The 24,273-nt window shown below is 52.7% G+C and overlaps 1 long non-coding RNA gene across 2 annotated transcripts; it reads left to right on the top strand.

Annotated features, from left to right (window-relative positions):
* The first annotated feature begins 415 nt into the window (after window positions 1-415).
* On the top strand, window positions 416-8,249 carry LOC119507369. Of its 2 annotated transcripts, XR_005211224.1 has the most exons (4): window positions 416-852; window positions 3,319-6,229; window positions 7,382-7,527; window positions 7,638-8,249. It is a non-coding gene; the product is annotated as an uncharacterized LOC119507369 (long non-coding RNA). The 2 variants fall into 2 exon arrangements; XR_005211223.1 differs by having other exon boundaries at window positions 416-6,229.
* The last annotated feature ends 16,024 nt before the right edge of the window (window positions 8,250-24,273 follow it).

Below are 24,273 nucleotides of genomic sequence, written 5' to 3'. Positions count from 1 at the left end.
GCTTCAGAAAGGCAAATTTTTTAACATGAAAGAAATAAAGGCTGTCTCAAAAAATATAAACTAAAAAATAAATAATCCTTCCCCCAGCTACTTAATAATTCCACAGTGATAAAGTTTTCCAGTTGTAAACACTGAAGGAACGAAATAAAGGGAACGAATGCCCCACTCTGTGCCAACGCAACGGTCTTTAAAACACGACCCTCATTTCCACAGAAGGCTCTGGGGGTAGATTGCAAGGTTCTTAACATAGAAGCTCTCCGCTGGGGGCACGTTCCCTGCCGTCACGTGTCTTCAGCCCTGGTGAGCGCAGCAGCGTTGCCCAGCTGGCACCTGCACGTCACTGTGCAGAAAGCCGGTAGCCATGCACCACGCCCCGTGAGCCCCATGGCCTGCCACACCCGGGGGCAAACCCCAGCCTGGGAGGGGCAGCCGCGTTTCTCCACATCTGGTCAGGGATGGGAACCCCTGAACCTGACACCCAGACCAGGATGGGGTGCTTGGAGACACCCACGCAGGCCACACCACCCACCGTGGGCTCCCCCCACCCAGATCTCGCAGAGCCTGGGGCCTCTCTGTGGCCCAGGAGCCTGCAAAGCAGGGGCAGTTGTGACTGTTATTTCCGCTTTGCTGAAGAGGAAACTGAGCCTCAGAGTTTAATGACTGAAGATACGCAAGTGCAGAGCCAGACACATCTCAGCCCTGAGAAGCCGCCGTCCCCGCGAGGCAGCCCCTGAGCTGAACCGGGCTCTGGCCTGGGTCCTCTCCTGCCGAGCCCCCAGCCCACGCCCACCGTGTCTCCGCCGACGTTCAGAACCTCCATCCCCCACACCCCCGGCCCCACACCTGCTTCAGGTGAGTGGCCACCATTTTCTCGGGAGATTTCCCACAGTCAGGGAGTGGGCGGGTCTGGCCTCTGCCCAGCACAAGGAAGAGGTGAAGGACAGACAGACAGACAGACAGCAAGTCCCACCTCCACCCTGGAGACGGCTCCAGGGCACCGTCACCTGCTCCTGGGGCAGGAATTGTGGAAACCTTTCAGAGTTGTCAGCGTTGGATCGTGTGAGAGGGGGTGTCTTCTGAAACCCGTCAGTGTGCTTTTCTCTTTCCATTTCTCTGTAAATAACCTTCGCGGTTGAAGAGGGGAGCATCGGAGGGGATGCCAAGAAGGAGTTAGCGTTCAACACCTAACATCCATACCAGGATTATCCAATCCACGGCAGGGATTTGTCAGGATGGAAAAGGGTCCTCTAAATCCCCTGCTGTATCCTTGACCTTTCCCACAGGCGAGGCTGGCACGCGGGCCTGGGGTCTGCCCTGAGGGTCTCCCGGGAGGTGGGAGCCTGGTGTTCTGGCCTCATGGCTGCTAAGAAGGAGGATGGAGGAGAACTAGAGAGTCGAGATTAGGGGCTGCAGCTCCAAGACCCCCACGCCACGGCCCTCAGCGAGCTTCAGAAGCGTCGGGTTAGATGGGGAGGCCTGATGCTGCCAGGGACTTCCCAGGCGGTTTGCCATTTCTGACCGGGAGCAGGATGAGTGGCTCAGTCAGGGACGGGAGGCAAAGCTGGAGCTGGCATCCCAGGTCCACACGGCCAGTGCAGTGCACGCCAGAGACCTGAAGCCCCCTCGTGCCTCAGAGAGATGCAGGTGGGTTGGCACAGAGCCTGGATCTGGCTGAAGAGGATGATGGGGAGGGACGCCAGAAGCATGGCCATCACCATGTTGCAGGAAAGCTGTGTCGTGGGCTAGAATCCCATTTGGGTGCTACCTCCAAAGAATGCAGAATAGAACCACGATGCCACCCAGGGGCACCGTCATCTCCCCCTCCAACCAGCCTTCAAGCTGCCGTCCTGCCACCACCGTTTGCCCTCTGCAACCGATTGTCCATCCGGGGTGGGTGCATCCTTTAAAAGAGAAACTCAGGTCAGCTCCCTCATCCGTCAGAGCCCGGGGACTGCCTGTCAATTTGGAGTGCAAGCTGAAGCTTTTCCACAGCCAACGGGGTCCCCGGGATCTGACCTCAGCCTCCCTCCCAGCCCCTCGACAGCTCCTCTCCAGCCCGGGGCCTCCTCTGCCTGGAAAGCTCTCCTCTCACCCTCCTTTCCTTCTGGCCTCTCCCCTCCTCTTCGGAAAGGCTGTGCCTCAACTCTCCTTCCCAAGATAGCCACCCCTGACCCAGCTCTGTCCTGCTCCATCATACTTTTAGATGCACAGCACATTTTCTATTGATTTATTTATTATTCATTGATTTCTCCAAACTAGAAAGTAGGTGTAGTGAGGGCAAGGACTTTCTGCTGGGGCAGTGCCTGGTACACAGGACACACTCAGTAAATGGTTGTTGAATGAATGAAAGTGGCACAACCAGGGCCTGTCTGCAGAGCTCACACCCCTAACACTGCCCCTGCCACCTCCCAGGGAAGGAGGCACCGGTCAACCCAGGGGGGGCACCAGCCATGGACACACCTGGGCACATGGTGGCAGATAAGCTGTGGACACACCTGGGCATGGAGGGGCAGCTAAGTCGTGGACACACCTGGGCACATGGGGGCAGCAGCCATGGACACACCTGGGCACACAGGGGCAGCTAAGTCATGGACACACCTGGGCACGTGGGGGCAGCAGCCATGGACACACCTGGGCATGCTCTGGCCCAGCCATGGACACACCTGGGCACACGGGGGCAGATAAGCTGTGGACACACCTGGGCACGCTCTGGCCCAGCCCTCAGCTGCTCTGCTCCTGGTGTCAGGCACAGGAAGACTGATCAGCCAACAACGCTGGTGCCACTAAATGTCTGATCCATCCTCTACCACAACACCCTGTTTTCACTCTTCTACCACTTGATGCTGTTTGAAATTCCCTTGTTTATTCATCTCGAACACCTGATGGGAGCAAACACCTTGACTTCAGGGTAGAATGATCAGGAGACTAAGCAAATGACAGAATTCATGCTACTGATTTCCTTTAGTTCTGGTCCCTAATTCCCAAGCAAATTCTAGTATAATTTCACGTCCCAGAGCAACAATGTCCAGGTCAAGTTAATGCAAATATAGTACTCACTGCACAGTAATTAACTGGCATTTTGTTTACACATTAGTTTCCTTAAAGCTTGATTACTGTGATTCTGTCCCTGAAATCTACCCTATAAGAAAAAGGCTAAAATTCAGAAGACCACGCCCGACCGCGGTGAAGTCACCGGGACAAACTGCTTTAAAGCTTTCTTCATTCCATCACAGCCTGTTGGAAATAAGGGAGAATGACACCCTTTGACTGAGATCCTTGTCTTGTTCTCTTATGATTTCTAATTTATTCCAATCGAAGGAACCAATTAGGATCTCGTGCGGAGAGAGGCGGCCTTCTCAACATCATGGACCTCAGAAGAGAAGGATCTCGAAGCTCAGCGGGAAAAGCACCATGACGATTGGTGATGCCCACAAGGGGCCCCAGGCCGCATCCTGCCGCCCCTCATCCAGACGGCTGCGGTCATCCAGCGCAGGATTCGGTCAGGGAGCCGTCCACCTGGAGGCTTTCTCCTCCCCTCCACCAGCTGCCTCCTGGATGGTCCACAGAGAGTTCCCTTTTGTCCTTCAAGGCCACCGCGTCTGTGCCCTTGTCCACACCCTGAGGTGGAACGCCGTGAGCGGGCTGCCGTCACCTGCTGGCAAAGCTCTGTGCACCTTGGCCCCAGCCCGGCGTTCGGAGGGAGAACGAGGACATCCCATCTCGTCTTCTTATCAGAGTCACTCGTGTGCTCCGCAGCCTGAGCTCACACTCTGCTTCTGAAATCAGGCATCGGAACAAATGCCACTCCTGCCTCGGATGGTTGGTTTGTTTTCTTACCTCATCAGTCAAGGGGCCTCTTCTGCTCCTGACCCCCGACTCCTCTCCACTGCCTGAAAAAATGAAAGTCTCAAGTGTCCTCACTGGGGGCTGCAACCAACCAAGGAGGAGACCGAAGTGTGGGCAGCATGCAGAGCAGGAGGCCTTTGGGAAACCAGCTACTACCTACAACCCAAGGCACAAAGTCAACTCCCAGACCCTCCCCTCCTACTAATGGACCGTGAGGCTTATTCGAAATTTCCTGGGCAGGAGCCAACCATGTGTGCCCTTCACAAAGAGGGATCTGCTGTACCTGGAAAGGCTGCCCGCTCACCCCCCCTGCCACAAAGAGGTCCAGAAGCCCCGTTCAGGAAACCTGATCGCACTCAGCGCACTGACAAAAGTAGCAGCCAGACTGCCCCTCCAGGGACAAAAAGTACATATCTGTTTTCACATTGTTTTCTCTCGCTCTGGTCTCCACCTTAGTTAACTGGGACTGTTGTAACAACTACCACAAACTGCTTAAAACAACAGGAACTGGTTCCTTACAGCGCTGGGGGCCGGCAGTCTACAGTTGCGGTATCTGCAGGGTTGTCACCCCTGGGCCGGTTCTAGGGAAGGAGCTTCCTCGCCGCCCCACCTTCTGGGGCTGCCAGCAATCCTTGGCTTGTGGGAGCATCACTCCACCTCTGCCTCCGTCGTCATGCGTCCTTCTCCCAAGGACAGCAGTCACTGGATTCAGGGTCACCCCAATTCAGAGTGGTCTCATCCTAACTGATTACATCTGCAAAGACCGTGTTTCCAAATAAGGTCGCGTTCCAAGTTTCCAGGTGGACATGGATTTTGGGGGGACCCTCTTCAACACAGTGCAGTCTCCAAGGCCAGAAGGTCAACTCTGTGATGCCAGGGACCAACTATTATGCTTTCCCGTATTTCTTGCTGAAGTTATCCCTAGGAAATATTTACTCTTGGGTATGACAATCAATTTATGGATGGAGACTGGGGGCAGATAAGGTTGTCTGACTACTAACTAGAAGCTTGACGAAGGACTCAACGAATTACTATGTGAACAGCAGAGGGAAGACAAAGAGATTATCTGACTTCTAACCTCAATGCGACCGGATTTGAAACATGGCTCGTGAGCCGGGAAAAGGCAGTAGCTCCTTTCCTCGGGGGACTAGGAAAATTCCACTTTACCCCAGTCTTCTCAACGTCACATGATCCTCACCTCAGGTTTGGATTATTCCAAGTAGACATGGTCTCAACACCCAATGGGTAGCAAGAAAGAAAACGTAAGAATCCCCTGGAAAGTGAAGAAGATGGAACTTCTGAGCTCAGCAGGGGTTAGCACATCAAACCAAAGCACCAGTAAATACTCGGACGGAACTATGGGGCACGCACTGGGCTGGTCCTTTGCACAAAACATCTCACTTTCATATGCTCATTTTGACTCCAAATGGCATATGTTTTTACATATTCTCATTCACACAGAGTTTCAGCTCTAGATACTTTGTGAAATGCTCTATAAATAGAGATGGGAGATCCACAGACAATCATTTCCTCATTGCCTTTAAAAATACACAACTTAGGCTCTCAATGTGTGTGAATTGTTTTAAATAAATACAAGTGTTTATGAAGATGGAAAGGACAAGATACAATCTCTGTAACACTTCTACATCCATGACACCGAGCAGCTCAGAATGTTTATGAGCATTTTACACTCAACGAACAGTTGGGAATTATTTTAATATGACTCCTTAGGCTGATGGGTTGTTTCTAAGAGGGAATAATTTTGAATCCACAGATCCTCTGAAGTGTGCATCTAGCGCTGAGCAGACCTGAAGGTTCAGAGTCACTGAGACCGGACACCCATTGTTCGCTGTTGCTTGGCTTTGGTTTGGATTTGGGTTTGCGTTTGGGTTTTTAACACCAGCAAGTGATGGGCTCCCCAGGCCCTGGCCCAGTCAAAAACCAGCCCTGCATTTGCAAGGAGCAGGACCACTTTGTGTGAGTTTGGAAGGCAGTTTCTTAATGGAAAATCTGTCTGGTGAATTAAAACTATACTTTGACACTCACCTGTTTTCTCATCAGCTTCTCCAAGTCGATGTATTGGCACTTTCAGAGGGTTCATAGCTAGTATAATGGACACAGCGCATTAAGCACCTGCCATGTTTTAGACAATTAACTCAGTGATCTGCACCCTAGCCTTGTGATGTATTCTTATCTTTCCCGTTTTAAAAATAAGGAAACTGAGGTTTAAAGAGGTTAAGGAACTTGGGCAGAATCAGACAGACCTGGAATCCCAAACCGCCCCAGTCCTGAAAGGGACAACTAGCCGTGGGGTCACCTGTTGGTGCTCGGAGTCGGCCCAGTAACGGAACAGAACTCTGCAGGTCTGAGCTGGCGCAGGAAGGTGAGTGGCTCACAGGGCGAAGACAGGCCTCCGTGCCCCTGCCAAGTGTGGCAGCCGGCTGAGCTGCCTGGGGCTCCTGGGAGAGGAAAGCTCCCTCCTTCACTGTGGGGCGGAAAGGGGTGAGCAGAACCAGCCGGACAGGGAGGAGCAGTATCGTCCCTGTTTGGACAGGGGCATGGGGGCTTTACATCTGCACCCGGACTTCCAAGCACGAGCAGGAGGCCACAAGCCCACCACTGCCAAGGCCACCAGCACTGCCCCTGCCTCTACCAGCACTGCCCCCCCACCTCCACCGGCACTGCCCCCCCCCATCTCCACCGGCACTGCCCCCGCCTCACCTCCACTGGCACTGCCCCCCCGCCTCCATCAGCACTGCCCCCCCCAACTCCACCAGCACTGCCCCCATCTCCACCAGCACTGCCCCCTCCTCGCCTCCACCAGCACTGCCCCCCCGCCTCCATCAGCACTGCCCCCCCCACCTCCACCGGCACTGCCCCCCCCATCTCCACCGGCACTGCCCCCACCTCCACCAGCACTGCCCCCGCCTCCACCAGCACTGCCCCCACCTCACCTCCACTGGCACTGCCCCCCCGCCTCCACCGGCACTGCCCCCCCCGCCTCCATCAGCACTGCCCCCCCCAACTCCACCAGCACTGCCCCCATCTCCACCAGCACTGCTCCCCCCACCTCCACCAGCACTGCCCCCCCAACTCCACCAGCACTGCCCCCATCTCCACCAGCACTGCCCCCTCCTCGCCTCCACCAGCACTGCCCCCCGCCTCCACCAGCACCCCCAAACTGCCGGCCCCACCCTCTCCTCGTCACTTCCCGCAGTCTCTTCTGTTCCCTGCCCTCCCCATAACCTACAGAAAGGGGGAAGTTGTCAGGTCATCACCAGTAGAAGATGCAAGAAATCATTCTGTGTCTTGTTTACTCCCAGTCAACTCTTTAGTTACAGAACTAAACCTTGATATTCGCTATAAGTTGGCTGTTGTGTGTTTTTGAAAGCCCACTCAGCAGTCAGATAACACTGGGTTCCAGTCCTGGCTCTGCCCCTGAAGCTCCATGTGACACGCAGTTGTTTAAATTCTCTACGCTTTGGGTGCCTTGTCTTTGAACAGGGCTCATAAAATCTCCGTTTTGGAATTGTAGTGATAATTCAGGAGACGGTAAGTGGGGGGCTGCAGGGAGAGTTCCAAGGCGGCTGAATCTGCCCCCGAACCTGGGTGCCGTCGAGGGTGGGCCACCCAGCCTGTCTTCTCGGGCCACCTGAGGCCACGACCACTGGCAAGAAACAGGTAAAGAGCTACAGGGATGGGAGGTGGGAGATGTGTGAGGGGCGTTGGGAATTGGGGGGTGAATTTCTTGAAGGCCTAACGTTCATTCTTTTAAACACTGCTTGTTTCAGCTCGAGTTCAGTGTGGGAAAAAGGGCATTTGGGCATCTTAAGCAGAAAAAGATTTCATGGAGGGAACCAGGTGCTTACAAAGTCTCTGGAGGGACTGAAGGAGCAGGTTCTGGGATGGCCTGCACTGCACCTCCAGAGCAGCAGACGGGCGCACAGGTGAGGGGCTGCTGCGGGTTCGAGAGCCGCGTCCATGGCTGTGATGTGGGCGTCGAGAAGCCACCACAGCAGCTCCTGCCTCTGCAGCTGCTTCTCAAACCCAGGGAGCTGAAGAAAGCAAAACGCAGGAAAATCGCTCCAAAAGGGAAGACAGCAGGAAGGCCTCACCTCACGTCTGCCTTCCAAATCCAGCGTCAGGATTAGCGGAACCTGATTCGCACTCGGAATCCTCACTGCAGGGAAAACCACGTATGTCAGGACTCGACATTTCCAACGAGAAGGAGGGTGGACGGAGACTGAGCAAACAATCCGCAGTATCCACCCCAGTGCTCTGAGTTCAATTTTACCAAACTGCCAAATTCGTCCTTCCTAGCAGCTTACATAATCAAGTCATTTCTCTTTTGTAGCACCTACCATTTTGATGAAATATCCTTATCTCTTTCCAATTCATTTTAAAGCTCAATTAAATGAATGTTTATCTTTTCTCTTTTGTAATATGTGGTTTGACTTATTTTTCACATATGAATTTCAAGGTCTAACTGATAAACCAATTTAGCGTGCAGTTTATGAAAGGGACACTAGACCGTCTTCTCTTTGGCTGCTCACACACAGTAGCACAACTGACCTTCAAATGATGTAGGGGGAGGGAATGGGGTTAAGTAGTTCTCTGTTTTATTATAGGAGGGTGTTTCAGTTTCCTTGGCTGCTCAAACAAATACACGCATGGCTTGGCTTAAACAATGGGAGGTCATTAGCTCATGGCTTTGGGGATGGGAAATTCCAAATCAAGGCATCATTGAGGCGATGCTTTCTTCCCGAAGACCTGCGCTCTGGAGCCAGCTGCCTGCAATCCTGGGTCCCAGGCTCCTCTGCCACACGGCCAGGCACACGGCGGCCTCTCGGGATCTGTCCCTTCTCCTCCAGGTTCCGTTAACTTCCAGCTCCTGGCTGCTCGCTCGGGGGCTTTCTCTCTCCAGGTGTGTCTGAATTTCATCTGACTCACAGAGGCCTCCAGCAATGGGATTAAGTCCCATCCTGATTGAGTGGGCTGCGCCTTAACTGAAGTCACCGCATCAAAAGCTCTATAAAAACGGATTAACATTAAGAACATGTTTTCTGGGGTACAAAGCTCCAAACCACCAAAGAAGCCTTTCTTTAATAGCATCAGATTTACACTCTTTTCATTTCACTTTAACTGGATTCCTGTTAGGATTTGTTTTTGATGACCCAAAATTTAGAATGAGAAATATTAATAATAGAAAAGAACATTTGGATTTCATTTAAATTAGTCATGGAAACAAGGCATTTTTACACTAGTTATTCTGTGTTGCAACCCTATCTCTTTTTGTACTACAGCCTAGCCTATCTTTGTTACTTTTAATTTAGGAAATTTTCAAACATAGATGATGACGGCCATTTTTATTTCATTTTACCACCATTGTTTCTTCCTACCCCCAAAATTTTGAAGCAAACTTCAAAAACCATTTTTAAATAAGTATATTTAAATAAATATATCCAAATTATCATTATTATACCTAAAAAGTAACAACTCCTCAATATAATTAAATATGAGTCAGTGTTCATATTTCCCTGTCTTTTTCTAAACGTTTTATTATGGAGAATTTCAAACATATGCCAACACAGACAAAACAGTGTCATCTTCTCCTGCATCATCTGGCCCCAACAGCCATCGAATGACGATCTATTCCTGCCTCATTCCCAGTCTCCACTGACTGCTCCCCTCCCCAGGTCTGCTTCAGATGCAAATATCAGACTCATATCCTTTCTGCAAATATTTCAATGTGTCCCATAGAAGGCAAAGATTCTAACATAGCCTCAACACCAGTAACACATGTAAAATAATAGTAATTCCTTTGACATTGTTCAAACATCCTTGCCTCATAAATGTCATAAATGTTTTTCCAGTTTTTTTTTTAATTAGGACACTTTAAAAAATAGAATCTAAAAACAATTGTGATTAACATCCCTTAAATTTCCTTTGATAGAAGACGTTCCTTCCTCAGCCCTCCCTCTTTTTCTTGCTGCGTGTTCCTTGAAGAAACTGGATTGGTCCTGTGAGGTCCCACCCTCTGGATTTGGGTGTCCACATCCCGTGGTGTGATTTCTTCCCTGTCCTCTGCATTTCCTGTAAATTGGGAGTTAGACCTAGAGACTCAATCCGCTTCAGGTTTGATACTTTTTTGTCAAGAAACGTCACAGGGGTGTTATGCTCCTCCACTGGGAAGTCACAATTTCTGGTTGTCTCTAATTTTGTGAGGTTGGCATCCACTGACTGCCAATGCCTGGATCCCTCAATCCATTAGTGGTGATATTCTTCCTCAATTATTGGTTGGAATACTCTTATAATGAAAAACTTCCCCTTCTGCTACTTGGTTGTCCCATGGCTGTTCGTATTAGAAAGGCAGGGTAAATACGTGATGCTTCCTCATGTCTCAAATAATAAGGTGGTTCCTTAACAGCCTCCAGTGATGCCCAACTAATTTTTACTTTTGTAAGTTTCATTATGAACTGAATTTAAACTTATTTGAACTGTTTCTATTCAAAGCAGTAATTATGCTGACTGCCGCTCCTGTTCTCAAACTGTGTCCAGGTTGGCTCCTGATTCCTTTTTGTGTGACCCTGGTAGACTTTGATCCCTTCTTAGCTATCTCATTTGGCAACATTTTCTAAATTCGTATTGTGTATTTCATGCCCCAAACCTAGATTTGGAAAGGTCTTGGATTCAAACCTGGGATCTAAACATTTCTCAGGAGTCATTAAATCCCTGTGAATTTCCATGTCCTCATCTGCTAACAACAACCGCCCCACACACCGTCAGGGTGGTTAAATGAAAGCAAGGTGGACTGGGCCTAGCTGCCCTGCCCCTCCTGCCCAGCCTCGTCTTCCCACAGCTTTCTGAGCTTCAGAGCTTCGAGAAACCCGAGGCCTTCATTTCTGGGTGAATCCTGAGCACTGTGATTGGCTATTCAGGACGCTGCTCCCATGTCCTCCAGGTGGACACCACGTGGCCTGGGGCACCCAGAACAGGCCAGACGGCCAGAGGGACAGCAGGCGCCTGGCCGGACCACCAGGCAGCCACCAGAAGAAGGGCTCACCCAGGATGACAGAGCCTGCCGGCCTCAGATACAGCCGCTCACCCGAGGAGCAATTCCACGTGTGCAGTGCGAAACACCCGCACACACCCGTCATCATCGGCCATGTCAGTCCCACTGGAACCGCTGTCAACAGAGCAGAGCCCCCTCTGAAAACAACCAGCAGGTTTAAACATGACCGTGTCCTCGTGATGCAGCCAAATGGGAATGTGACCTGTCTCACAGAGCACAGGTGCACGTGGCTAGTCTCCTAGAGAAAGTCTCTCTGAAAAGAAAGAATCACACTATTGGACAACGTGAGTCACATCTGATACACTGCAGTGAACCAAGAGCACTAGAGTTTCCCAGCAACCGAATGCTTCGCTTTCTGTACGAATAGCTTGCAGCAGGGTTCTTGTCCTGGGGAGTTTGGTCCATGAACACGTGGTACCGAGCTAGGACACACGGAGACGGGGCTCGCCGGACGAGGACCCCTCACCCTCAGCGCCTCCTAAACAGCACTGCGTCAGGCGTCGAGCGCGGGGAGGAAACGCCCAGACTCGGTGTCGCGCCCGAGCGCACAGTCAGCACGTGTCAGCGCTGAGGGCCTTTTCCATCCGGCCCGACGTCCGGCCGGGGGCCTGCTGCAGCCGACAAGCTCCGGCGTGTCACGGGCAGGAGAGCGGAGCTGCGCTCACCACTCGCGGTCACATTTCGGGCCTGTGATGGTGACCACACCCTCTGTGTGCAGACGGCACTCGGCTTTGGTTGACTTCGTGAACAGATATCGAGTATTTCCTTTCCACTATGATCAGAGCATGCTTTTATTTCAGAAAACTGTTAAAAAAGGAATTCCTAAGCAAGTTTATTCTCTTTAGTGACCCCTTTAAACAAAGCCCAAACAAAAAACCCTTCTTTCTAAACTATTTTTCCTCACTGTGGTAAGTGTATGTATATGTGTGACTAAATTATCACTTAACTATATGAAGAAATCATTTCTAACCAACTACAGTCTATTGCCTAAGTTACTTTTATCTATTTGTGAAATAAAATCATTACAATTTTAAACAAAAACGTTTTGGTAACAGATGGTGATGGTGATACGATATTGTGAGTGTGATTGAATGCCACTGAATTATAAATACTTAGAAATGATTAAAATGGGAAATTCTGCATTGTATATATGTTATCACAATAAAATTCTTTTTATGAGAGAGATTTAAAAGATGAATCACCCACTGATATGTGTGGATCATATTTGGATCCTGATTTAAACAAGCAAATTGTTAGAAATAATGAAACTGCTGGAGAACTTTTAATACAGACTGAATACTGAAAGCAAAGCCTTTCCATCCAGAGGCTCCCCAAACCCGGACTGAGCTGAGCCGCCACCGACGGTGGCCACCCCGGCAGGTCAGCTGGGACAGTCCGATGGGGACGGCGGCCACCCCGGCAGGTCAGCTGGGACAGTCCGACGGGGACAGCGGCCGCCCTGTGCTCTGGGGACTGGTGCATGATCCAAATGTCCGCTTCGTACCTCTCCCTGATTCCATTCCTCTCCTGCTCCGAAGGCCACCACTCCCGTGAACTCGGCGTGTCCTTCTATTCCTTTGCTTTTACTCATGCTGCCTGGAGAGATTTCCAGAAACAGGACACGGTACTGAATTGCGTGTTCTAAATAGTCACGTATGTGTCTCCATTCTGCACGTTTTGCCCTGGGACTCACTCTTTTCACACCACGTGACATTGGGATGCAATGCAGCGACACCAATGGATTTGTCTGACACTTGGCTGCGTGGCATTGCATCGCGTGCCACCGCTCGTGCATCCACTGCCCTATGGCAACACTGCGTCGTGTCCACTTTGCCACCATTAGAAACACTGCTAAGAACATCCTCATATGTGCTTCCTTGTATGAGGCAAGAATTTCTTTAGAAGCGGAACTCTTAACTTCCATAATTTATTACTTCCCTAGTTGAGCTATTGAGACAAAAGAGGGGGAAAAGACAGATGGACTCAGGGAAATCAAGCCCAGATGGCAGGTGCCTTGGAGTGAACACCAAACAAAGTCCCTGCTCTAGCGCCAAGACTCCTTGAAATTCGAAAGGGGGCAATTGGCTGCATTTGAAGAAAATCATGACAAATGAATGATAACCTGGTTTTTTTTTTCAGAGCTTCCCCTTGGAACTGAGAGCGGCAGTTCTCCACACTGGCCATACAGGAACCCTTGGAGTCTGCAGCAGAGGGTCATGGTTTAACTGGCCTCAGGTGTGGGCTTGCATCTGGAAACCACCCAGTGACCACGCCCTGAGCCCAAGTGCGGGACACTGTTATCGAGTTCCGACTTGGCGGGCCTGGGCCAGGGGAACTGATCAGCCCCTAGGAAAGGTAGTGGGGCACGGGTGGTAGCGCCCTCCACGGCCCCCCGGGCCTGAGAAAGTGGAGCCGAATGCAGGCCCCATTTCCTCACCCCAAAGTACAACCGTTGGGGAGGGCTTGCCGGAGAAAACCCCCCCCCCCCCGTGCCTTACCCACACCCTCCACCCTCTTCGTTACCGGAGCAACTCCCGCCCCTTTTCAATCAACCTCCGCGCCCTCTCAGAACCAATCCAAGCCTTTAACCCTTACAGCTACCCCGCCCTCTAAACCACCCGATATAAGCTTGTACTCTCCCCTAATAAACTCTCTTGGCTTCTTCACCCTAAAAGAAACGTGTCCCACCTGTTCCTTCTCGCCGCCCTCCACACCTTGCACGCCTCCGCCGGGGACCGGGCCCAGTCCCCCGCCTCGCCCTCGCCTCCGGGAAAGAGCCCCCGCCGCCGGTACCCTCCGAGCAATCCCGAGAGCCTAGGATTTAGCAACCGGCCGCCACCCCCCCCAGACGAGTCAACTGCGACCGCAACTGGCGCCCAACGTGGGGCTCGAACCCACGACCCTGAGATTAAGAGTCTCATGCTCTACCGACATGGGATTAAAAGTCCTCTCCACGCAGCGGTCCAGTAAAACCACCCGCTCGCCCGGACGCCTCTCCAACTCCCCTTCTCCTCGCCTGCAAGATGATGCATCACAACCAATCTGGATCCCAGGAAAAGCAATCCGACCCGTCACCAGCAGCCAAACGGCCGACAAGACGAGAACGCCGCCATCTCCGCAGCCTGACATACCAGATGACAACCTTACAACTGGACCAGGAAGGCCGTCCAAGAGCACACCCGGAGAGGCCTGAAAACTCGCAAGAGGAAAGACAAGAAATTGTCCAAATCATGCGCCTATACAGACAAGCAAAAGCCAGCCCCCTACACCTTCACAACCCTCACCCAAGCATAGCTTCTCTTCTAATAGCCATGTTGGCCCTCGCCTCTTCTACCCAGGCCAACCCCCACCAGCCTTGGAAGTGGACCCTTGCGCGTTGGGAAGACTCCAAAATAATTCTTTACATTACCACAGCAGGATCCCCCTCCTTTGTTTTTAATGCCACTGATCTGTTCCCCCCTCCTAATCCAAAACCTATTGGTTATCCAGGCAGCCTAAATACACAAAATTATTATATGTGTCCATCTTCAAATCCTGGAAAATCATACTGCAATTCCCCCTATGAGTACTACTGTGCATACTGGGGGTGTGAAACATTAGCCACTGGCTGGAAACCTTCTGTCCCTGACAAATTTCTAAATCTTACAGTAATCCCTTATACTTGCCTAAACTCAGGCAATCGCTATTTCGACAGGTACCTTTGTCCTAAAAGGCTAATGCTCACCGTACAAAACCCTACCGATACGACTTGGCTCATGGGTCGAACCTGGGGCTTCCGAATTTATCTAGCGGGGTCCAATCCGGGATCCCTCATTCTCATAAAAAAGGAAGCAGCTCAACATTCATCTTCGGGCATTGGCCCCAATAAAGTCATTAACCCCCTTTTTCCACAGCCCTCCAGCCGCACCTTAGCTTCAACCAGCCGCACCTCAGCTGCAAACAACGCATCGCCAACCCCACCACCCCAACCTTTTCTACCCCCCTCTCATTACTCCTCTCCCCTCTTCAGCCTTATCCAAGCAACCTTCACCTCACTAAATGTCTCCTACCCCCAATCTTACCTCCTCTTGTTGGCTTTGCCTCTCCACCTCTTCCTCACTGTATGAGCCCGTCGCCTCCAACCTCTCCTTTTCAGAAAATGCAGAAGACAACCCCTCGGAATGCAATTGGAATACCTCAGCCGTCCCCCTAACCTTTCATTCAGTCTCCTTTACAGGAAAGTGCATCCGCCCTCGCTCAAGTAACTCTCCCAACCTCACAGCCTGTGCCAACTACTCATCTCCCAGCAGCTCTGCCAAGTTTCTTATTCCTCACAACTCCTCCCCATGGCTCTGCTCCTCTACAGGACTTACCCCCTGCCTTAATGTGCAAACCCTCAATACAACTAATGAAACTTGCCTCCTAATTGTCCTTATCCCTAGGGTCCTATACCACAGCGAGGAAGACTTCTTCCTCCGCCTGGAAAGAACTGCAACTCCTGCCACTCTGCAAAAGCAAGAACCCATCACCGCCCTCACGATTGCCTCCCTCCTAGGTCTTGCAGGCGCTGGCACCGGAATCACTGCACTAGCCAGTCAAGGCTCCGCCCTAACTCACCTCCGGGCGGCTGTTGACGAGGACATTCGTCACCTACAAGACGCTATTTCCCATCTTAAAAATTCTGTCAATTCCCTCTCTGAGGTCGTGCTCCAAAACCGCCGAGGTCTCGACCTTCTCCTCCTCAAAGAAGGAGGCCTCTGCGCCGCCCTAGGAGAAGAGTGCTGTGTATATGCCAATTCCACAGGTCTCGCCGAAGACAGCCTAAAAAAGGTCCGAGAGGGACTGGAACAACGCAAAAGAAACCGTGAAGCCACCAGCTATTGGTCCCCAATCTTTACCCCCCTCCTCCCATACCTCCTCCCTCTCATCGGCCCCCTACTAATGATTATTCTAGCTCTCACCCTAGGGCCCTGCATTATCCGCAGAATTGTCCAGCTTGCTAAGAACCAAGCCAATGCTGTCTTTTCATCATTTGTGCAAGTCCAGTATCAACAACTTGCCTCCACTGAAGAAGCTGACCCTCCGCAGCGTCGCCACCCTCGTCCATCCCGCAAGCAGCGAGGCCCCTCTCGAACGCCCGGGCGCCACACCAACGTCGAGCTCCAGCCTCTCTAACTACCATCTACCCCTATCCCTTCCCCCACCTCCCCTTTCCCTCATCCCTTGGCGGATCTCTCCGGTAAGCTTCTTCCTCTAATTAGAAAAGAAGGGGGAAATGCGGGACACTGTTATCGAGTTCCGACTTGGCGGGCCTGGGCCAGGGGAACTGATCAGCCCCTAGGAAAGGTAGTGGGGCACGGGTGGTAGCACCCTCCACGGCCCCCCGGGCCTGAGAAAGTGGAGCCGAATGCAGGCCCCATTTCCTCACCCCAAAGTACAACCGTTGGGGAGGGCTTGCCGGAGAAAACCGCCCCCCCCGTGCCTTACCTGCACCCTCCACCCTCTTCGTTACCGGAGCATCTCCCGCCCCTTTTCAAACAACCTCCGCGCCCTCTCAGAGCCAATCCAAGCCTTTAACCCCTACAGCTACCCCGCCCTCTAAACCGCCCGATATAAGCTTGTACTCTCCCCTAATAAACTCTCTTGGCTTCTTCACCCTAAAAGAAACGTGTCCCACCTGTTCCTTCTCGCCGCCCTCCACACCTTGCACGCCTCCGCCGGGGACCGGGCCCAGTCCCCCGCCTCGCCCTCGCCTCCGGGAAAGAGCCCCCGCCGCCGGTACCCTCCGAGCAATCCCGAGAGCCTAGGATTTAGCAACCGGCCGCCACCCCCCCCCAGACGAGTCAACTGCGACCGCAACTGGCGCCCAACGTGGGGCTCGAACCCACGACCCTGAGATTAAGAGTCTCATGCTCTACCGACATGGGATTAAAAGTCCTCTCCACGCAGCGGTCCAGTAAAACCACCCGCTCGCCCGGACGCCTCTCCAACTCCCCTTCTCCTCGCCTGCAAGATGATGCATCACAACCAATCTGGATCCCAGGAAAAGCAATCCGACCCGTCACCAGCAGCCAAACGGCCGACAAGACGAGAACGCCGCCATCTCCGCAGCCTGACATACCAGATGACAACCTTACAACTGGACCAGGAAGGCCGTCCAAGAGCACACCCGGAGAGGCCTGAAAACTCGCAAGAGGAAAGACAAGAAATTGTCCAAATCATGCGCCTATACAGACAAGCAAAAGCCAGCCCCCTACACCTTCACAACCCTCACCCAAGCATAGCTTCTCTTCTAATAGCCATGTTGGCCCTCGCCTCTTCTACCCAGGCCAACCCCCACCAGCCTTGGAAGTGGACCCTTGCGCGTTGGGAAGACTCCAAAATAATTCTTTACATTACCACAGCAGGATCCCCCTCCTTTGTTTTTAATGCCACTGATCTGTTCCCCCCTCCTAATCCAAAACCTATTGGTTATCCAGGCAGCCTAAATACACAAAATTATTATATGTGTCCATCTTCAAATCCTGGAAAATCATACTGCAATTCCCCCTATGAGTACTACTGTGCATACTGGGGGTGTGAAACATTAGCCACTGGCTGGAAACCTTCTGTCCCTGACAAATTTCTAAATCTTACAGTAATCCCTTATACTTGCCTAAACTCAGGCAATCGCTATTTCGACAGGTACCTTTGTCCTAAAAGGCTAATGCTCACCGTACAAAACCCTACCGATACGACTTGGCTCATGGGTCGAACCTGGGGCTTCCGAATTTATCTAGCGGGGTCCAATCCGGGATCCCTCATTCTCATAAAAAAGGAAGCAGCTCAACATTCATCTTCGGGCATTGGCCCCAATAAAGTCATTAACCCCCTTTTTCCACAGCCCTCCAGCCGCACCTTAGCTTCAACCAGCCGCACCTCAGCTGCAAACAACGCATCGCCAACCCCACCACCCCAACCTTTTCTACCCCCCTCTCATTACTCCTCTCCCCTCTTCAGCCTTATCCAAGCAACCTTCACCTCACTAAATGTCTCCTACCCCAATCTTACCTCCTCTTGTTGGCTTTGCCTCTCCACCTCTTCCTCACTGTATGAGCCCGTCGCCTCCAACCTCTCCTTTTCAGAAAATGCAGAAGACAACCCCTCGGAATGCAATTGGAATACCTCAGCCGTCCCCCTAACCTTTCATTCAGTCTCCTTTACAGGAAAGTGCATCCGCCCTCGCTCAAGTAACTCTCCCAACCTCACAGCCTGTGCCAACTACTCATCTCCCAGCAGCTCTGCCAAGTTTCTTATTCCTCACAACTCCTCCCCATGGCTCTGCTCCTCTACAGGACTTACCCCCTGCCTTAATGTGCAAACCCTCAATACAACTAATGAAACTTGCCTCCTAATTGTCCTTATCCCTAGGGTCCTATACCACAGCGAGGAAGACTTCTTCCTCCGCCTGGAAAGAACTGCAACTCCTGCCACTCTGCAAAAGCAAGAACCCATCACCGCCCTCACGATTGCCTCCCTCCTAGGTCTTGCAGGCGCTGGCACCGGAATCACTGCACTAGCCAGTCAAGGCTCCGCCCTAACTCACCTCCGGGCGGCTGTTGACGAGGACATTCGTCACCTACAAGACGCTATTTCCCATCTTAAAAATTCTGTCAATTCCCTCTCTGAGGTCGTGCTCCAAAACCGCCGAGGTCTCGACCTTCTCCTCCTCAAAGAAGGAGGCCTCTGCGCCGCCCTAGGAGAAGAGTGCTGTGTATATGCCAATTCCACAGGTCTCGCCGAAGACAGCCTAAAAAAGGTCCGAGAGGGACTGGAACAACGCAAAAGAAACCGTGAAGCCACCAGCTATTGGTCCCCAATCTTTACCCCCCTCCTCCCATACCTCCTCCCTCTCATCGGCCCCCTACTAATGATTATTCTAGCTCTCACCCTAGGGCCCTGCATTATCCGCAGAATTGTCCAGCTTGCTAAGAACCAAGCCAATGCTGTCTTTTCATCATTTGTGCAAGTCCAGTATCAACAACTTGCCTCCACTGAAGAAGCTGACCCTCCGCAGCGTCGCCACCCTCGTCCATCCCGCAAGCAGCGAGGCCCCTCTCGAACGCCCGGGCGCCACACCAACGTCGAGCTCCAGCCTCTCTAACTACCATCTACCCCTATCCCTTCCCCCACCTCCCCTTTCCCTCATCCCTTGGCGGATCTCTCCGGTAAGCTTCTTCCTCTAATTAGAAAAGAAGGGGGAAATGCGGGACACTGTTATCGAGTTCCGACTTGGCGGGCCTGGGCCAGGGGAACTGATCAGCCCCTAGGAAAGGTAGTGGGGCACGGGTGGTAGCACCCTCCACGGCCCCCCGGGCCTGAGAAAGTGGAGCCGAATGCAGGCCCCATTTCCTCACCCCAAAGTACAACCGTTGGGGAGGGCTTGCCGGAGAAAACCGCCCCCCCCGTGCCTTACCTGCACCCTCCACCCTCTTCGTTACCGGAGCATCTCCCGCCCCTTTTCAAACAACCTCCGCGCCCTCTCAGAGCCAATCCAAGCCTTTAACCCCTACAGCTACCCCGCCCTCTAAACCGCCCGATATAAGCTTGTACTCTCCCCTAATAAACTCTCTTGGCTTCTTCACCCTAAAAGAAACGTGTCCCGCCTGTTCCTTCTCGCCGCCCTCCACACCTTGCACGCCTCTGCCGGGGACCGGGCCCAGTCCCCCGCCTCGCCCTCGCCTCCGGGAAAGAGCCCCCGCCGCCGGTACCCTCCGAGCAATCCCGAGAGCCTAGGATTTAGCAACCGGCCGCCACCCCCCCAGACGAGTCAACTGCGACCGCACCCAAGTCTGCACTGGGGCAGTGAGGACCCTGCTCCCTAGCCCCCACCCTCCCACCCACACCGGTCCCTCGAGGGCCCTTGCTGCTCCCTCAGGCACGTGCCCTACCTGCCCGGACAGAAACTCGGCCACCCTGACTTTGAAAGAGACAGGAAAGCTGCCGGCTGCGGTGCACCTGGGCCACTGAAAGCTGGGAAGGAAACACCAGTCAGGAGAAGCTTGACTTCTGCACCCCGTCCTTCTGTCCGTCCACACCGCTCCCTCAGCAGCGCTGCCCCCGCCGTCCCTTGGCGGGTGGAGGCCTCGGAGTCCCTACAGCCCGGGGCGCTTGTGCCTACAGAGCCCAGCGGCTGCACCAGGCCACCCGATCCCACCATCTCACAGGGAGACAGGATCCCAGTGGGTCCACGCCTGCTTCATAAATGAAATGAGGGTCCAAGAGACGAAGGGACTTAAATCAGTGTCCCCAGACCTGGGATTTTACAGAGCAGTTAAAGAGAAAATGCAATAGTGAAAATGACAAATTTATTTCATCAATTGACTTTCTGAAATGCCATCTACTATGCCATTAATTCAGAATAGGAAGAACATTTAACAATAAAGAAAATAATGACCCATATGTCAGAATAAAGGAAAATCCTTAATACTGAATAATTTTGACCTAGGGAAAGCTAAATCCATTATTCTCATTCTTCTGCATTTTAATGCACATGCTGAAATGTTTGTCATAGGCCAGCATTGTCCAAGGACCTGCGTCTGGGAATTATTGAGACGGAGCACAGAATGTCAGAATTACAAAATATCAAAAAAATAATCATGTCAACCAGCCATATGAGACTGGGGTTGCTTGTGTAATGTGCATGACAAGTGTCTGTCCAGCTACTTGTGAAAACATTTTGATGAGGCCATTTTGACACATGGACATCTCGGCATGTAGAGTAAAAATTAAAACTGCAATTTTTTTGTTGTTGTTAAGAGCAAAAGTACCAAACCCTCTAACACACCAACAAAGGTGCAGATCCCTTTAGTCTCTTAGCTGCTAACACAGCCCCAGCCCCCGACCCGACACTCACCAGTGCCGTCAAATCCCCGTCTCAGGCTGATCAAAAGGGACAGATGAAGGTGGAGGGTCCCACGACTGCCATCGGGAGCGGTGTCTGGGTCAGGGAGGGAGGGCTCGAGGGGACGGGGAGAAGGGCCAAAGGCATCGTGTCACACACTTGTTAGTTTAAAAAGAGGAGAAAATGTAATGGTAGGAAGGAAGCCATTTGTTATGTTCTACTGTTGTGAAAAAAGCTTGATTCTACCCTAAAACACAAGACAAAATGGCACAGCGGCCCGTCAGCCAGGTGAGAATCACAGACTCCCTCCGGTCATCCGATAACGACACGCTGCAGCCCCTGTAGGCACTCGTGGCTTCCTTATCGTCCTTACTTGTTGTCAAAATGTATTTCTCCGTGGTTTCTGCCGTGGAGCCCAGACATCTCCTCCTCTAGAGTCTCACAAAATGAAGCCAATTCCTCTTCCCCACGGACGGCTCTTCAAATGGTCCCACCTCCCACCAGATCACTTCTGCAGGCTAGCAGCCCGGTCCTCCGGGGGTTCCCGCTGTGACGTGGTTTCACATCCCCTCCCCGCCCTGGACGCTGCCCTTGGGCTGTGTCTTGACTCGTCTGGAATGCGCTTTGCGTGTGGCACCCACTGCTGAATTTGGGTCTCCAGCATGGCCCACTGGGGGACACTGTCGCCCGCTCCTTCCCTGCACTCTCCTAGGAGCAGAATCGGCTTTCAGGCCACCACGTCACACCACTGATGCTCAGCTCTGTCGTCTGCACTTGCACTCAAGCCTGGGAACTCCAGCTCTTGGGGCAGAGCTGTTTCCACAGCACCACTCGGTCTTGAGGCTCCTGCACACTTCCTAGTGGGAAAGGGGGAAGTGAGCACATTATTATACACACTCCAGAATGAACCGTAGAAGTTCGGAAGTTCAACTTGGCAGGCTCCTCTTTGCCCTGGCAGTGTTGGCTGGGCCTCCTCTAAGTACAAGCAGCGTGGCCTCCAGTTATTTGGACCACATGCCACTCACTCCTGCTGCCAGCCATATGGAAGAATCAGCAGCTCTCCCTCCCCGCTGTGCTCCCTCCCCCACATGGCAGCTCCTGCCTGGGGACAGCACACAGGTGTGTGGACCCCTCCCCAGCCCCCTGGGAACAGGGGGGGAGCTGCATGGTGACACCCAACGCCTGACTAAACAGCAGAAATTAGAGACACGTCCAAGGTGAAAGGCGTCCGTAGGAGATACAGCATACGTCATTTTTGATTGACTTTTCCCACAGCATGAGAATTTCTCTTCTGCTATGAAAGTTTCCCTAACTCTGCCCCGACTTCCCTCACTACATTTCCGTTACAATATTTCATGTGGTGGGTGAGACAATCATTGAGACACTCAAAGTATGAAATGCACTCGGATCTGAATCAAACAATGGATCCTTGTGGTGAATCTTCCCGTGGGATATACTCCCTTGGTGAGGTTACTACTAACTACAGGCGCACGTCCGTGAGCGTGCACACACGTGACCCTCACACCCCAGCTGGGAGACCGTCACCGGGGCCCTACAGCTAGGCCTCTGGCTGTGAGCACTTCCCCACGAGCAGTGACGACTGCAGGTTGACGGCCATTCACCATATACCTCACTTAGAACAAATAACCCTTACGAGGACCACAGAAGCATGTTCTTCACTCAGTATCAGACTGACTCCTAACGCAACAACTCGTCTCTCCCACCACCCACCCATGAATTCTGGGTTCTGCCAGAAGCCAGCCTGCCCGAGTCTCATTACTACGGCCGATATTAATAGAAATGGTGCATCAGTGAAAAGAGGACGCGTTTCAGCACAGAGGAGACCGTCTCGGAAGGACTTCAGCATTCGGGCTCCATCACCACGTTGTTTCTTCTGCACGTGGGGACAGGAGAGCCCAGGCTGCTAGACCACTGCTTTCCTCTCCTTAGACGGACGTGCTCAGGAAATTCCGAGCACAGCCCAGCTCGGTCGCGGCGCGAGACGACAGCGCGCTGCTCGCCGTGGAAAACGCCGCGTCGCCTGCGGAGGAGGAGGAGGAGGGGCGCGGCAGGCTCCTTCCTGCTGTGGCTCAGGGTTGAGTTTCGATGTCTCCTAGGGATGTCCCCTCGGCTTCACAAGCTCGGAAGCGACTTGGCCTCGAGGACACAGCAGCTGCTCTCGGAGAGGGAGAGAACGTGGCTTGAAAGAATCAAGAAGGGGCGCCGTGGAGTCCCACAGGCACCGCGAGATGGAAGATCCTCTACTGCAGAATCCCTAGGTCCACCCAAGACGGTCCCCTGCGGCCTCCCGGGATGCAGGCCGTCCTCACAGCGAAGTGGGGTCAGCCAAGGCCTGTCCGAGGCAGTGCTGGGTGACGACCTGCCCGGCTTCCCCTTTGGTGAGCGGCTGTGCTTCTGGGTGTGGGGACTGGAGAGGGAGAGAGACGGCAGCACCCAGCCGACGCCGAGGGAGAGAGACGGCAGCACCCAGCCGACGCCGAGGGAGAGAGACGGCAGCACCCAGCCGATGCCGAGGGAGAGAGACGGCAGCACCTGGCTAATGCTGGACAGTGGACGAGTGCTGGCCCAGCCCTGAGCCATCCAACTCACACTTGCCAGCCACACGGCTCCCCACATATCTGCACATATCTGCATGTGCACACGTGTGAGATGCACACTCCCACAAAACTGAGCAAGCAAAAGAGTCACAGTAAATGGATTCATTAAAGTGAGAGTCACTAGACATGAACAGACAATTCATTCACATACAAAAGGAATAAGAATCTTATCCAGCAGCATTCTGTCAAGCTATGCAATTCTACCTCCGGCCCAGATTATCTGACTTCTTGGAAAATTCCAGAAAGATTACACCAATACAAACAACATTCATATTATCCAATCAGAGAGTCATCTTTTAAAAGTGTTCTCATTTTTCTGTAATGTCATTAAGATAATCTAAATTTCCATCCTTCCCTGTGCCCTGGTATAAAGTTGATACATGCAGACTGTACAACTACTGCGGCACATGAAAACCGAAGTACGGAAAGTTGTGTCTTCTGATTGGAGCTGCGCAGGCAAAGCAAGGTCGGTGCCGAAAACGTCACCTGGAGGCCAGTCCAGAGCCCCCGAGGGGTTTCACTGTGTGTCAACGCAGTATCCAGACAGGCCCCCAACCAGAAAAGAGAGGAAATATTCAAAAAGAGACACAAGATAGTTCACGCTTCTTCTCCTGGTGGATGTTCTTCACGACCTTTAGCGGCTCGACCAGCCTCTACCAGTTGCCGTCCACCAAAGTGGGGTCCGTGACCGGAGCACACCGAGCTCAGAGCCCGCGGTCGCCTCTTGCCCCAGGGCAGCGCCAAGTGCGCCTTCATCGGTGGGGACGGCAGGTCCGGATCCTGCCGTGCTCGCCTGTGAGGGTCACGGCCACGGGACCGGATTCACAGTCTGATGCCTCGGCTCATGGCAGGATTCCACGGGGTCGTCTCTGGGC

Source organism: Choloepus didactylus, chromosome 12 (assembly GCF_015220235.1).
Source record: "Choloepus didactylus isolate mChoDid1 chromosome 12, mChoDid1.pri, whole genome shotgun sequence".
NCBI classification, from domain to species: Eukaryota; Metazoa; Chordata; class Mammalia; order Pilosa; family Megalonychidae; genus Choloepus; species Choloepus didactylus.
Note: the sequence above shows the minus strand (reverse complement) of the source record. Positions and strands in the feature narration are given on the sequence as shown.